Genomic DNA, 16,678 nt, shown 5'->3' with positions numbered 1-16,678 from the left:
TATACGGAAAATAGGAATATAATGCATAATACAAATGGCATTGAAAGTTATCATAATTTATTTGTGGCTTATCTCTCATATTGAAACATAACCAGACACATATCCATATAATAATTGAGAAAGAAGCATTTTCTACTCATGTATAGTTGCAGAGAACATGCTTACATAATATTTTTGATTTATTAATTGCATAAGCAAGAGTAATAAATAACCCCAAATACACCCTCCCACCCATTCTATCCACTGAACATTACAAGTGTGCCTATTCTCCATTGAGACTCCAGGTGGTACTGATGAGTCTAAACTGAAACTCTGCTCTTCAGAGCTTTCCCACACTCTGCCCATTGAAAGAGCTTTTCCTAAACAATTGAAGTGTGTCTTGTTATATGCTAATTAATCTCTACACAGGCAGTTCCCATAAAGCCACTGCAGGTAAAGCCCATTACTGAAATATTTTTCTTTTAAAAACGGATAAAGTTACACTGTTACAGATAATCAATGCAAACCTGTGTGCTTGTGTACACAAACAGATAGTGTGTTTTAACTATACCCAACATACAAACAGTATATAGTGCATTCGGAAAGTATTCAGACCTCTTGACTTTTTTTACATTTTGTTTCGTTACAGCCTTGTTCTAAAATTGATTAAATTGTTTATTTTCATCATCAATATACACACGATACACACCATAATGACAAACAAAAACAAATTTTAATAATTTGTGCAAATGTCTATTTTTTTTTCTTCAGAAATATCACATTTACATAAGCGTTCAGACCATTTACTCAGTACATTTTTAAGCACCTTTGGCAGCGATTACAGCAATGAGTCTTCTTGGGTGTGACGCTGCAAGCTTGGCACACCAGTATTTGGGGAATTTCTCCCATTCTTCTCTGCAGATCCTCTCAAGCTCTGTCAGGTTGGATGGGGAGCGTTGCTGCGAAACTATTTTCAGGTCTCACCAGAGATGTTCGATCGGGTTCAAGTCCGGGCTCTGGCTGGGCCACTAAAGGACATTCAGAGACTTGTGCCGAAGCCACTCCTGCGTTGTCTTGGCTGTGTGCTAATGTTTGTTGTCATGTTGGAAGGTGAACCTTTGCCCCAGTTTGAGCGATCTGGAGCAGGTTTTCATCAAGGATCTCTCTGTACTTTTCTCCATTCATCTTTCCCTCGATCCTGACTAGTCTTCTTGTCCCTGCCGCTGAAAAACATCCCCACAGCATGATGCTGCCACCACCATGCTTCACCTTAGCTTAGGGATGGTGCCCGGTTTCCTCCAGACGTGACACATTGGCATTCAGGCCAAAGAGTTCAACCTTGGTTTCATCAGACCAGAGAATCTTGTTTCTCATGGTCTGAGAGTCTTTAGGTGCCTCTTAGCAAACTCCAAGTGGGCTGTCATGTGCCTTTTACTGAGGAGTGGCTTCCGTCTGGTCACTTTACCATAAAGGCCTGATTGGTGGAGTGCTGCAGAGATTGTTGTCCTTCTGGAAGGTTCTTCCATCTCCACAGAGGAACTCTGGAACTCTGTCAGAGTGACCATTGGGTTCTTGGTCACTTTCCTGACCAAGGCCCTTCTTCCCCGATTGCTCAGTTTGGCTGGGTGGCCAGCTCTAGGAAGAGCCTTCTTCCAAACTTCTTCCATTTAAGAATGATGGAGGCCACTGTGCTCTTGGGGACCTTCAATGCTGCAGCCATTTTTTGATACCCTTTCTCAGATCTGTTTCTCAAAACAATTCTGTCCCGGAGCTCTACGGACAATTCCTTCGACCTCATGGCTAGGTTTTTGCTCTGACATGCATTGTCAACTGTGGGAATTTATAAGGACAGGGGTGTGCCTTTCCAAATCATGTCCAATCTATTGAATTTACCACAGGTGGACTCCAACCAAGTTGTGGAAACATCTCAAGGATGATCAATGGAAACAGGATGCACCTGAGCTCAATTTCAAGTATCATAGCAAAGAGTCTGAATACTTATTTAAATACGCTTTTTCTGTTTTTAAGGTTTTATAAATTAGCAAACATTTCTGAAAACCTGTTTTCGCTTTGTCATTATGGGGTATTGTGTGTAGATTGATGAGGAAAAAAATAATTTTATCAATTTTAGAGTATGGCTGTAACGTAACAACATGTGGAAAAAGGGAAGGGGTCTGAATACTTTCAGAATGCACTGTAAATACTGGACTAATTGCATTGATCTTGAAGAAGAAGAAGTACTGCCCATGTGGCGCAAAAAAGCTAATTATCAAAATATGATGTCTTCAACCTTTATTTTGATAATGTTTTATCAGTTTTCTTCCTGCAAGACACAAAATACAGAACATTTTATAGGCTCATTAGCAATAGATCCCTAGATTTCCCCATTGAGACTAGACCCCCGCTCTAATCTTTGACAGTCCAGGTTAGAGGTCTGAATCTATTGCCCCAAAGGGGCTATGTGAGTGAGTTTTCCTGGGTTTCCCACACTCTCTCCGTTCACTGCTTTCAATGGAGGAACAATAGAAGTGTGTCTTATTACACATCACATTATGCAGCCCTGCAGCCGTACATTTTGAAACCACTAAGATGACAGCAGAAGTTTTCTTCCAACACCTGGAATCACTGATAAACTAACTAAATTCTATTGCAATACATTCTGATATACTAAAAATAAATGTATGTAAAACAGGTGTTTCAGTAAAAACATCACAGCCATGCTTCTGGGAACTCATATTATCAATTATCTCTTTCAAACTACATTACACTTTAGTGATATTATATGTCAAATAAACAGCCTGAATCTTTCATTCGTATTTTCGGACTATATCAAACCAATTCATGTGAAGTTACAATGTGTGACTACAAAAATATTTATCGTACTCTGAAGATTTTTAACAAAGCACAAAGAGGTGAACGATATATATATTTAGTGTGTTATTCTTTCAAGATAATTCTGTAGAATTTAAACTCATAGTAGGCTTTGTTTGATTTAGATCCATATGGTCTAGCTAGTAGCTCTATGTGGAATTTGATAAATCAGTAATATAACTGTGACGGAAGGTTGTCAAGAGAAGAATAGAGTAACAAACAACAAGATTTAATTTCATGATTTGTGTATTTATTGAGTAGCTCAATCAGTCTCATCGTTGAAAACCTTAATTTAAGGTAAATATTTCAAAAGAAATAAAGTGATTAAACATTACAACAAGAATTTGGATAAATCTCCAAGACATAAGATACTCTAACAGAGTATAGGATACACAGTTAATGTCTTTTGAAAATAAACAAGAGGTCTTACAATGAGAGAGAACCGTTTTCTCAGTGATGCTCTAGCTTAGGTTGATCAATATCAAACAGATAACTGATACATGCTTCACAGAAGATGCTCAATATAACGTCAACATGACCATATCACTACACAAATGTATTGGTAACAAAAAAACTAACAGTTGTTTTCTCTTATACGTTTTGACCTTTAAACAGATGAGTCATAGACAATCACAAAAAAATTGATGTAATAACTACACATTGTGGGTCAAAAGTCCTTATGAAAGATCATTCAGGTTATTGTTGATCTTGAATGAACACACGATCAACATAACTAACACGTTTCACAAAACATAAAGGTTATGATTTCAGAAATGAAGTTAAACTGAAATGAAAAGTCTCAATCACAGAAGACTTGTAAAAACTCCTACATAAACAGAAGATAAAGAAGATCTATTCTCATCCATGACATTAACGTTAGACCAACATGGTCCATCAAGTTTGTCTGAGTGCAGCTTCTTCAGGACTCTACCAGGGCCTCCAGAAGGCGCTGTTGACTGGACTCTTCTCTTTACCGATGCTGTGCTGGACTGGTGAGCTCAGCTGAGGCAGGTCACTCTCCCTCCTGTTCTTATCAAAGGATGGCTGGAGGCTCTGGAAGTGGCTCAGCTGTCTTCTCTGGGATGTGTCTTCACCTCATCCTTGGACAGGAAGTGCACAATCTCTTGGACACACCTGGAGTAACCCTGATTGACAGGTGCTTAGCATGAGGATGAGCTCACTGGCTGGTACTGTTGCTGTTGTCTCAGGAAGCAAACTGTCATCGCCAATATGCCTGCTTTCTCCAGCTTGGAGTCAGGCTGATTGTTGAGGATCTCTGGATCCAGGAGAGACTTGAGCTGCTTAGGGCTGTTGTTGTTTCGATCTCTGAATAACTTTTCCACCACTGGCTTTCTTATCTGCAAGAAGAGAAGAGGAGAGTCATTAATAACCTTATTCTGATATGGCATTATTGAAACAAATAAACCAGCAATCAAAGTAAATAAATGTCCTTGAATTTGAATCTTCAATTTACCTTGTTGGTCAGAGTCAGGTGCTCCTTAGAGTAGATCATTGCTGAAGTGATTGTAGGTGCCATGGCTGGATCTCTGTGCTGTAGAGGTCTCTGTGTAGAAAGTGAATCATGATTTCTACTGGCTTCATCTCTCCTATATATAGTCCCAAATCTGCATATGAAAGTGTGTGTCTTGGGCTTGTTGGAGTTTCTCACAGTCCGTAGCCAATGGGTGAGCTTGGGAGGACAATAAGGAATGTGGAGCTGCCACATGCTCAGTGTTCTTATTGCTGGGGGACAATGGTCACGTCTCAGGGGAACAGGTGGAGGGGTGGTGGGTGATGGAGAGTAACTCACAGAGCGCTGTGTAACTCTGGGAAAATGGTGACCCCCAGATCTGCTGCCTGATGTTGGGATCAATGACACTGACAGTGAGATTACATGTGAGATTGACGCAGAGCCTCTACATTAAAACTCTTGGTGTTACCAAACCCTTTAGATTGTTTCATTTTGAAGGACAGTCTGCTATTTCCTTGATAACGTGCAGTTTGGTCACATTTAAGCACTTTAAATAATTTTAAACTCTGTTAATCTGATATGATGAATAACTTGAATTGTTTCACTTTATTTATAAACAGTATATCCATTTGGTAATTCCTTGTGATTTCAGAATGTAACTTTTTTTAATCCAGAAAAATAGAACAATTAGACAATAATAGGGCAAAGTAGGATGTCATGTGTTTTGCATGGAATGCTTTCCCTGTTTTGGGAGTCCAGATGCAGCAGATTGTGTCCTCTGTCTTGAGAGAGCTAGTTGAGTTTCCCACACTGAGTCCTGTGTGCTGTGATCAATGCACTACAAAAGCGGCTCAGTGAACCATTAGTGACGGCAGTTAGGTCTGTGTTGTACTATAGACAGAACTTGACTTCACAGACAATCTGGATTGTCTACACTGGCTGATTCAATGCCTAAACTCACAATACACACTTTTAGAAAGGGATTGTTAGCCAATCAAAAGAGCACATGATTGTGTCTACTGTTGAACTAAAACCTTACATTTTTTAATTTTTACTCTTTGTTTAATGCCAAAATATTTTAAATTCCCTTGGGATTTGTGAGTGCTTTACTTCTGTCTACACCAATAAGTGGGCTACACAAATTTACTAATAAAGATTGTTAATCATAGAGATAGAAAAACTGAAAATGCCTTTCATAACTTTGGTAAACCTGAGATTCCTTTATTTAATCTTTCTTTTATTACCCTCATAAAGTGTGCCTTTTCCCCGTTGAGACTCACAGGTGCTGGTGGGACTGACAAAACTAAACTATGACTCTGCTTTCCAGAGCTTTCCCACACTCTGCCTATTGAGAGAGCTTCTACTAAACAACAGAAGTGTGCCTTGTTAAATGTTAATGAATCTCTACACAAGCAGTTCATTAAAAGCCCCCTTTTTTTCAATTTTCGCCTAAATGACATACCCAAATCTAACTGCCTGTAGCTCAGGCCCTGAAGCAAGGATATGCATATTCTTGGTACCATTTGAAAGGAAACACTTTGAAGTTTGTGGAAATGTGAATTGAATGTAGGAGAATATAACATAATAGATCTGGTAGAAGAAAATACAAAGAAAAAAACAACTTGCCTTTTTCTACCACCATCTTTGAAATGCAAGAGAAAGGCCATAGTTATTGCCATCACTCTGGTTGTAATTCCGATAGTGTCCCCAAGATAGCAGCAGTGTATGTACAAAGTTTCAGATGGATAACTTGAAAAATGAGTGAACAACAAGCCTTTAAGTGTGAAGTCCCCAGGTACATTTGGGCAAATCGTGAAGAAGACATTCACATTTTAATTCAATTCTTTTGCAAGAATATCGTCAAATCTGTATACTTGGACTTTGATTTAACTTTCCAAGTATTAGTAGCCATATTATAAGTTCCACATTTGCAAAACAACCATTTTTCATAACTCTGAATATCCTTATAATGTTTGTCCAAAATGAAAAGGCATACTGTCGTACAAGGTTAGTAGCTACATTTTACAACATATACATGGTTCCCGAATACTCCCGTAAAGCCCAGCTCATTGGCTATCTAGCTAGCTTTGTTTGACCCCGATTAATGCTTATTGGACAAGGATACAGTCGATCAAGTGATGGCCGCCCGGCGTGCCATTAAGGCGTCGCTCTCTGACCAAATATGGTGTCCTATAGGATATACTATACCCCTAATGAAATAGTGAAGTCTTGTTACCTTCTAGGATCTCTGAGGAATACATACGAACATGATTTGACTCGTTGAATTATGCCGGAAAAAATGGCAGCAGTTTTACGGGCGCCCAACCAATTGTGCTATTATGTGGGGTTTTTTGCGTTATTTGTAACTTATTTTGTACATAATGTTTCTACAACCGTATCTTATGGCAAAAAAGAGCTTCTGGATATCAGGACAGCGATCACTCACCTCGGATTAGACAAAGATTTTTTCTACAACAAGGAGGACGCAGAGGACATTCTCCAACACCCCACAGGGCTGACATCCCCGTTATTTGCAAGAGGAAGCGACGCAGGTACAGAGGACAAAGAGCCGGATGCCTTGTCCGGACCCAGAGAAGGCGAGTGGGAAAGCTGCTGTTACCATCAATACTACTCGCCAACGTGCAATCATTGGACAATAAGTTAGACGAGGTACAATCACGAATATCCTACCAACGGGACATCAAAAACTGTAACATCCTATGTTTCACGGAATCGTGGCTGAATGACGACGTGGATATACGCTGCACCGGCAAGATAGAACAATAAATTGCAGGCCACTACTTGCCTAGAGAGTTTTCAGCTATACTTTTCGTGGCTGTTTATTTACAACCACAGAAATGCTGGCACTAAGACCGCACTCAGTCAGCTGTATAAGGAAATAACCAAACAGGAAACCACTCACCCAGAGGTGGCACTCCTAGTGGCCGGAGACTTTAATGCAGGGAAACTGAAATCAGTTCTACCAAATTTCTATCAACATGTTAAATGTGCAACCAGAGGGACATTTTTTTCTAGATCACCTGTACTCCACACACAGAGACGCATACAAAGCTATCACTCGCCCTCCATTTGGTAAATACGACCCCAACTCTATCCTCCTGATTCCTGCTGACAAGCAAAAATTAAAGCAGGAAGCACCAGTGACTCAGTCTATAAAAAGGTGGTCAGATGAAGCAGATGCTAAACTACAGGACTGTTTTGCTATCACAGACAGGAATATGTTCCGGTATTCTTCCGATTGCATTGAGGGCTACACCACATCAGTCACTGGCTTTATCAATAAGTGCATCGATGACGTCGTGCCCACAGTGACTGTGCGTACATACCCCAACCAGGAGCCATGGATTACAGGCAACATCCGCACTGAGCTAAAGGGTAGAGCTGCCACTTTCAAGGTGCGGGACTTACAAGAAATCCTGCTATGCCCTGCGACGAACCATCAAACAGGCAAAGCGTCAGTACAGGGCTAAGATTGAATCATACTACACCGGCTCCGATGCTCGTCTTATGTGGCATGGCTTGCAAACTATTACAGACTACAAAAGGAAGCACAGCCGCGAGCTGCCCAGTGACACGAGCCTACCAGACGAGCTAAATCACTTCTATGCTCGCTTCGAGGCAAGCAACACTGAGGCATGCATGAGAGCATCAGCTGTTCCGGACGACTGTGTGATCACGCTCTCCGTAGCCAACGTGAGTAAGACCTTAAAACAGGTCAACATACACAAGGCTGCGGGGCCAGACGGATTACCAGGACGTGTGCTCCGGGCATGTGCTGACCAACTGGCAGGTGTCTTCACTGACATTTTCAACATGTCCCTGATTGAGTCTGTAATACCAACATGTTTCAAGCAGACCACCATAGTCCCTGTGCCCAAGAACACAACCTGCCTAAATCACTACAGACCCGTAGCACTCACGTCCGTAGCCATGAAGTGCTTTGAAAGGTTGGTAATGGCTCACATCAACACCATTATCTCAGAAACCCTAGACCCACTCCAATTTGCATACCGCCCAAACAGATCCACAGATGATGCAATCTCTATTGCACTCCACACTGCCCTTTCCCACCTGGACAAAAGGAACTCCTATGTGAGAATGCTATTCATTGACTACAGCTCAGCGTTCAACACCATAGTACCCTCAAAGCTCATCACTAAGCTAAGGATCCTGGGACTAAACACCTCCCTCTGCAACTGGATTCTGGACCTCCTGACGGGCCGCCCCCAGGTGGTGAGGGTAGGTAGCAACACATCTGCCACGCTGATCCTCAACACTGGAGCTCCACAGGGGTGCGTGCTCAGGCCCCTCCTGTACTCCCTGTTCACCCACGACTGCATGGCCAGACAGCCATGAAGAGGGCACGACAAAGCCTATTCCCCCTCAGGAAACTAAAAAGATTTGGCATGGGTCCTGAGATCCTCAAAAGGTTCTACAGCTGCAACATCGAGAGCATCTTGACTGGTTGCATCACTGCCTGGTACGGCAATTGCTCGGCCTCTGACCGCAAGGCACTACAGAGGGTAGTGCGTACTGCCCAGCTGGGGCTAAGCTGCCTGCCATCTAGGACCTCTACACCAGGCAGTGTCAGAGGAAGGCCCTAAAAATTGTCAAAGACCCCAGCCACCCCAGTCATAGACTGTTCTCTCTACTACCGGAGTGCCAAGTCTAGGACAAAAAGGTTCTCAACATTTCTTTACCCCCAAGCCATAAGACTCCTGAACAGGTAATCAAATGGCTATCCTGACTATTTGCATTGTGTGCCCCCCCAACCCAACCCCTCTTTTTACGCTGCTGCTACTCTCTGTTTATCATATATGCATAGTCACTTTAACTATACATTCATGTACATACTACCTCGTTTGGGCCGACCAACCAGTGCTCCCGCACATTGGCTAACCGGGCTATCTGCATTGTGCCCCACCACCCACCACCTGCCAACCCCTCTTTTACACTACTGCTACTCTCTGTTCATCATATATGCATAGTCACTTTAACCATATCTACATGTACATACTACCTTAATCAGCCTGACTAACCGGTGTCTGTATGTAGCCTCGCTACTTTTATAGCCTCACTACTGTATATAGCCTTTTTACTGTTGTTTTATTTCTTTACTTACCTATTGTTCACCTAACACCTTTTTTGCACTATTGGTTAGAGCCTGTAAGTAAGTACTGTAAGGTCTACACCTGTTGTATTCGGCACACGTGACAGATAAACTTTGATTTGATTTGATTCTTCTTATTGGTGTCCTTAGTAGTGGTTTCTTTGCAGCAATTCGACCATGAAGCCCTGATTCACGCAGTCTCCTCTGAACAGTTGATGTTGAGATGGGTCTGTTACTTGAACTCTGTGAAGCATTTATTTGGGCTACAATTTCTGAGGCTACTTTTATAGCCTCGCTACTGTATATAGCCTGTCTTTTTACTGTTGTTTTATTTCTTTACTTACCTATTGTTCACCTAATACCTTTTTTTGCCCTATTGGTTAGAGCCTGTAAGTAAGCATTTCACTGTAAGGTCTACACCTGTTGTATTCGGCGCACGTGACAAATAAACTTTGATTTGATTTAATTGGATTTGAAAACGTTTAGGGTGAGATTTTCACAGATTCCTTTCTTTGCAAATTGAATGAGTGAGTGGAAATACAAAATCGATCGTGCATGCTATATGGATCTTTTTAGGATATGATAAAGGATTTTATCTAACAAAACAACACTTCATGTTATCTCTGGGTTCCTTTGGATGATGAATCAGAGAAAGATTTCAGAATGTAAGTACACATTTCACCTTCAGAGGTGAATTTATCAAACCTATCGCGAAGAAAAAAGTGTTTTGTTGTTAGGAGCTCTCCTCAAATAATAGAATGGCATTTTTTCCCCCAGTAATAGCTTAAGTAAATTGGACAGTGCAGTTTTATTAACAAGAATTTAAGCTTTCAGCCGATATAAGACCCTTATATGTACCGACATTTGTTGTTTCTCTAAAATCTGCGATGGTGACATAATGCGCTGCATGATTCACAACTGTCCCCTAGACGGAACGCCGATCTTTAAGAAGTTTTAAGTCCCTGGTGGCAAAGCTCATTACTGAAATATTGTTCTTAAGAAACAGATAAAGACTCACTGTTACAGAGTATCAATTCAAGTAGGATGTGTGTTTGTGTACACAAACAAATTCCATATTTTCAACCATGCCCCACATATAAACCATTTAGAAAATGTGTTTAAATGCATTATGCCACTGGTTATGTAGATAGGCCTTATTGACCGCAAGGCACTACAGAGGGTAGTGCGTACGACCCAGTACATCACTGGGGCCAAGCTTCCTGCCATCCAAGACCTCTATACCAGGTGTTGTCAGAGGAAGGCCCTAAAAATTGTCAAAGACTCCAGCCACCCTAGTCATAGACTGTTCTCTCTGCTACCGCACAGCAAGCGGTACCGGAGCGCCAAGTCTAGGTCCAAGAGGCTTCTAAACAGCTTTTACACCTAAGCCATAAGACTCCTAAACATCTAATCAAATGGCTAACCAGACTATTTGCATTGCCCCCCTCTTTTACGCTGCTGCTACTCTCTGTTATTATCTTTGCATAGTCACTTTAATAACTCTACATACATGTACATATTACCTCAATTACCTCCAATAACCGGTGCCCCCGCACATTGACTCTGTACCGGTACCACTTTTATATAGCCTCGCTATTGTTATTTTACTGCTGCTCTTTAATTATTTGTTACTTTGTTTAGTTTTTTTGTGTGTATTTTTCTCAAAACTGCATTGTTGGTTAAGGGCTTGTAAGTAAATAAAATAAAATAACATTTATTTATATTGCCCTTCTTACATCAGCTGATATCTCAAAGTGCTGTACAGAAACCCAGCCTAAAACCCCAAACAGCAAGCAATGCAGGTGTAGAAGCAAGTAAGCATTTCACTATAAGGTTGTATTTGTATTTAGCGTATATGACAATCCATTGACAGTCCAAGGTAGAGGGCTGAGTCTGTTGTCCCAAGTAGCTCTGTGAGTGAGTTTTCCTCAGTTTCCCACACTCTCTCCATTCACTACTTTCAATGGAGGAACAATAGAAGTGTGTCTTATTGCACATCACATTAGCTATTGAGTTTTGAGGGCACAGCTGCCCTAAACTTTTAGAGCACTAAGATGACAGTAGCAGTTTTAGTATTCTTATTCTGACACCTGAAATTACTGATGACCAAACTAAACTCACTGAAATGGAATTGTTATACATTCTGATACACTGAAAATACATTTATGTAATATATGCGTGTCAGTAAAAAAAAATCACATTCATGCCTCCTGGGGAATATTTATGATTAATTATCTCTTTATAGTCACTTTCACATGCCAACTAAAACAATTCATGCAATGTCTTGTCATGTCTTTCATGGTTAAATAAAGGGAAAATTGTAATTATGTGTGGATAGAAATGTCTAACTTTTATCTTACGTGGTAGACTTAGAATGAAGCACCCAGAGAGGTACAAATTAATATGGATTCAGTGTTGCATTCTAATGAATTCAATATCCTTGTTTACAGTAATGGGTAATAGTAGGCTTTATTGTTTCTACATGTGGAATATCATGAATCAGTAATGTAACTGTGATGGAAGGTTGCCATCAAACCAAACAAGATTTAATTTAATGATTTGTGTATTTATTCAGATTGACTCAATGATTCATATCATTAAAGACCTTAATTTAAGGTAAATATTTAAATAGAAATAAAGTGATTAAACAACAAGAACTTGGACACCTCTCCAATACATAGGATATACAGTTACTGTCTTTATAAAATACAACATATTGTTCAAAATAAACAACAGGTTTTACAATGAGCGTGAAGTTTTCACCATCTGCAATGTGCACATTATTCAAATCATGTGAGCCACATTTTCACACAAAAAGTGTTCACACATAAAGTCTGATCTTAAAACAGATCAAATATCGCTAATCACAGATTGATGATAACAGGTACTGTATAATACCCAGTTTGGGTAAAAATGTGTCATGGAGGAACAGTGATACTGTAGCTCAAGTTGATCAATATCAAATAAATAACTGATACAGATAGCTGTTTGAGGGGTGGGCGCTGATTTATTTATTTTTCCCGCGCGACAGACAACTTTATCGATCCGGTAATACAGGACTAGTATACATGTTTTTTTTTACAGAAGATGTGCAATATAACATCAGTATAACCATATCACTAAACAAATGTATTGGTAACAAAGCAAATATGTTTTTTTTCTCTTATACGTTCCCCTTAAAAAATGTAAGGCATAAACATTCACAAACAGATTAGTGATATAACACCCATTTTGGGATAAAAGTCCTCATGGAGGGCCATTCAAGTTATTGTTGATCACTGTAATCAACACGTTTAAAAAATACTACAAAAATGTAGTGCTCATCAATTGGATCATTTCTTTCGAAAAACATTTCAACTTGTTCAGTACAACTGAATTTAAAAGTCTCAATCACAGCTATACTTTAAAAAATCTACATAAGCAGAAGATGAAGAAGAAGATATTTTCCTATTCGCATTACTCTCCATGACATTAATCTAAGACCAACATGGTCCATTGTGTTTGTCTGGGCTGGGGAGCTCATCTGAGGCAGGTCACTCTCCCTTCTGTTCTTAGTATCTGGAAGTGACTCAGCAGTCTTCTCTGGGACACAGAGAAGGAGTAACCCTAATTGGCTCGTGCTGAGCAGGATGAGGAGCTCACTGGCTGGTACTGTTGCTGTTGTTTCTGTCCTCTCAGGAAGCAAACTCTCCTTTTCAGGATGTCTGATTTCTCCAGCTTGGAGTCAGGCTGCTGGTTGAGGATCTCTGGACCCAGGAGAGACTTGAGCTGCTCAATGCTGCTGTTGATACGATCTCTGCGTAACTTCTCCACCACTGGCTTTCTTATCTGCAAGAAGAGAAGAGTCATTAATCACCTTATTTGGAAATATGGCATTATTGATACAAACAATCATTAAAATGTAATTAATTTCCATGAATTTGAATCTTCAATTTACTTTATTGGTCAGATTCAGGTGGTCCTAGAGTATATCATTGCTGAAGTGATTGTAGGCTCCATGGCTTGATCTCTGTGTTGTAGAGGTCTCTGTGTAGAAAGTGAATCATGAATTCTATTGGCTTCATCTCTCCTATATATAGTCCCAAATCTGCCGATGAATGTCTGAGTCTTGCGCTCATTGGAGTTTCTCTCAGTCTGTAGCCAATGGGTGAGCTTCGGAGGACAATAAGGAATGTTTCCCAGAAGCCCCAGGCAGCACACTTCCCTCCTCTGAGCTTCACAGCACAGCTGGCTCACTGCACAAAGCTGAGTGTGCCCCAGTCACACGCCATCCTCTCTCTGGAGCTGGGAGCCACAGAGACACACGGCTTCCCACACTTCTGCATGCAGTCTGCTGAGCCCTGACACACAATATAAGTGTGTCTGCTATCACAAAGACCTACTGCCTGTTCCCATGCAGGGACACAGCATGGCTTACAGGGCAAACCTTCTGGTTCAGCTATAACTCACTTCAGAAAGACACTCTTTCAAAAACAAACAAATCAGTTTCAATTTGTACAAACACCAGTTTCCAAAACTTTTTTCATTCAAAAAGCAAGCAAACAACCTTTTTGATATATTTTTATTTCAACGTATCATATAATTGTTCAAATCTGATATAATTGACACCTTAGGATATGGGAATAATTGATCCTATTTACGTGGTCAAAACTTGCGATGGCCAGTTTATAGTCCAATGTTTTGCTGATGGGGGCTATCAATCTAAAGACAGGTAATCCATGCAACTATGTGCTCATCACTGTCTTTATCATATTCCTACTATAAAATGGTCATATTATAAATAAAGACTTATGTTGTTGTGTTTTCTGTGATGCGTATATGTCACGCCCTGACCATAGTTTGCTTTGTATGTTTATATGTTTTGTTTGGTCAGGGTGTGATCTGAGTGGGCATTCTATGTTGTATGTCTAGTTTGTCTGTTTCTGTGTTTGGCCTGATATGGTTCTCAATCAGAGGCAGGTGTTAGTCGTTGTCTCTGATTGGGAGCCATATTTAGGTAGCCTGTTTTGTCATTGTGGGTTGTGGGTGATTGTCTATGTGTAGTGTTTGTGTCAGCACGATTGTTCATTTGCTTCACGGTTGTCACTTTGTTGTTTTGTAGTGTTCAGTTTTTCCATTAAAATGACGAACACTTACCACGCTGCATATTGGTCCGACATTTCTTACTCCTCAGGTGAGGAGGACGAAGACAACTGTGACAGAATCACCCACCACAAAAGGACCAAGCAACGTGGTAACGGACAGCAGCAGCCGCAGCAGCGATCACAGGACTCCTGGACATGGGAGCGAGATCTGGACTATGTCACTACTTGGGAGGAGATAGACAGGTGGTCGGTCGACCCAGGGAGAGTGCCAGAGCCCGCCTGGGATTCTCTGGAGCAGTGTGAGGAGGGATACCGGCGAATGGAGGCAGTATGGCAGCGCGACAGGTACGAGAGGCAGCCCCCAAACATTTTTGGGCGGGGGCACACGGGGAGTGTGGCTAAGCCAGGTAGCAGACCTGAGCTCACTCCTCGTGCTTATTATAAGCAGTGCGTTACTGGTCAGGCACCGTGTTATGCGGTGAAGCGCACGGTGTCGCCAGTACGTGCCCATAGCCCGGTGCGCTATAGGGCAGCCCACCGAAAGTGTCATGCGAGTGTGGGCATCCAGCCGGGGCGTATTCTGCCTGCTCAGCGTGTCTGGTCTCCGGTACGCCGTTTCGGTCCAGGGTATCCTGCGCCGGCTCTGCGTGCTGTGTCTCCGGGGCGCTGGGAGGGTGCAGTGTGTCCTATGCCTACGCTCCGCTCGTGCCGGGCAAATGTGGGAGTGGAGCCTAAGGGAGAGGTGCGCGTAGTAGGCACTAGATCTCCAGTGCTCACCCACAGCCCGGTTCAACCTGTGCCTGCACTCTGGAGGGTCCGGGCTAGAGTAGTTATCCAGCCTGGGGGAGTGGTGCCAAGGCTGCGCACCAGAGCTCCAGTGCTCCCCCACAGCCCGGTCCTTCAGGTGCCTCTTCCTAACACCAAGCCTCCTGGAGGTCTCCCCAGCCTGGTGGGTCCTGTGGCAGCCCCACGCACCAGGCTGTCTCTCCGTCTCCTCCCTACAGGTGTGCCCGTCTGTCCAGCGCCGCCTGAGCCGCCCGTCTGTCCAGCGCCGCCTGCGCCGCCCGTCTGTCCAGCGCCGCCTGAGCCGCCCGTCTGTCCAGCGCCGCCTGAGCCGCCCGTCTGTCCAGCGCCGCCTGAGCCGCCCGTCTGTCCGGAGCCGCCGGAGCCGCCCGTCTGTCCGGAGCCGCCAGAGCCGCCCGTCTGTCCGGAGCCGCCAGAGCCGCCCGTCTGTCCGGAGCCGCCAGAGCCGCCCGCCAGTCAGGAGCCGCCAGAGCCGCCCGCCAGTCAGGAGCCGCCAGAGCCGCCCGCCAGTCAGGAGCCGCCAGAGCCGCCCGCCAGTCAGGAGCCGCCAGAGCCGCCCGCCAGTCAGGAGCCGCCAGAGCCGCCCGCCAGTCCGGAGCTGTCCCTCAGTCCGGAGCTGCCCCTCAGTCCAGAGGCGCCCCTCAGTCCAGAGGCGCCCCTCAGTCCGGAGCTGCCCCTCAGTCCAGTGGGGCCCTTCAAGAGGGTCGCCGCTCAAAGGATGCCAATAAAGTGGACTAAGACTATGGTGGAGTGGGGTCCACGTCCAGCGCCAGAGCCGCCACCGCGGACAGATGCCCACCCAGACCCTCCCCTATAGGTTCAGGTTTTGCGGCCGGAGTCCGCACCTTGGGGGGAGGGGTACTGTCACGCCCTGACCATAGTTTGCTTTGTATGTTTATATGTTTTGTTTGGTCAGGGTGTGATCTGAGTGGGCATTCTATGTTGTATGTCTAGTTTGTCTGTTTCTGTGTTTGGCCTGATATGGTTCTCAATCAGAGGCAGGTGTTAGTCGTTGTCTCTGATTGGGAGCCATATTTAGGTAGCCTGTTTTGTCATTGTGGGTTGTGGGTGATTGTCTATGTGTAGTGTTTGTGTCAGCACGATTGTTCATTAGCTTCACGGTTGTCACTTTGTTGTTTTGTAGTGTTCAGTTTTTCCATTAAAATGACGAACACTTACCACGCTGCGTATTGGTCCGACATTTCTTACTGCTCAGATGAGGAGGACGAAGACAACCGTGACAGTATATGTGTTGCAATGAGCACGGAGACTTGTGATCCTAGCATATGTGCCATATTTGAATTCTGATGATTTTTGACATGGGAACTTGACATGGGA

The 16,678-nt window shown here is 43.0% G+C and overlaps 2 pseudogenes; both read right to left on the bottom strand.

Annotated features, from left to right (window-relative positions):
• Positions 1–3,777: 3,777 nt before the first annotated feature.
• LOC120064957 lies at positions 3,778–4,387 on the bottom strand (annotated as a pseudogene).
• Positions 4,388–12,615: 8,228 nt separating this feature from the next.
• LOC120064706 lies at positions 12,616–13,451 on the bottom strand (annotated as a pseudogene).
• Between the last annotated feature and the right edge of the window lie 3,227 nt (positions 13,452–16,678).

The sequence above is a fragment of the Salvelinus namaycush genome, chromosome 20, assembly GCF_016432855.1.
Source record: "Salvelinus namaycush isolate Seneca chromosome 20, SaNama_1.0, whole genome shotgun sequence".
NCBI lineage: Eukaryota > Metazoa > Chordata > Actinopteri > Salmoniformes > Salmonidae > Salvelinus > Salvelinus namaycush.
The sequence above is the reverse complement of the archived record's forward strand: the minus strand, read 5'-3'. Positions and strand labels throughout refer to the sequence as shown.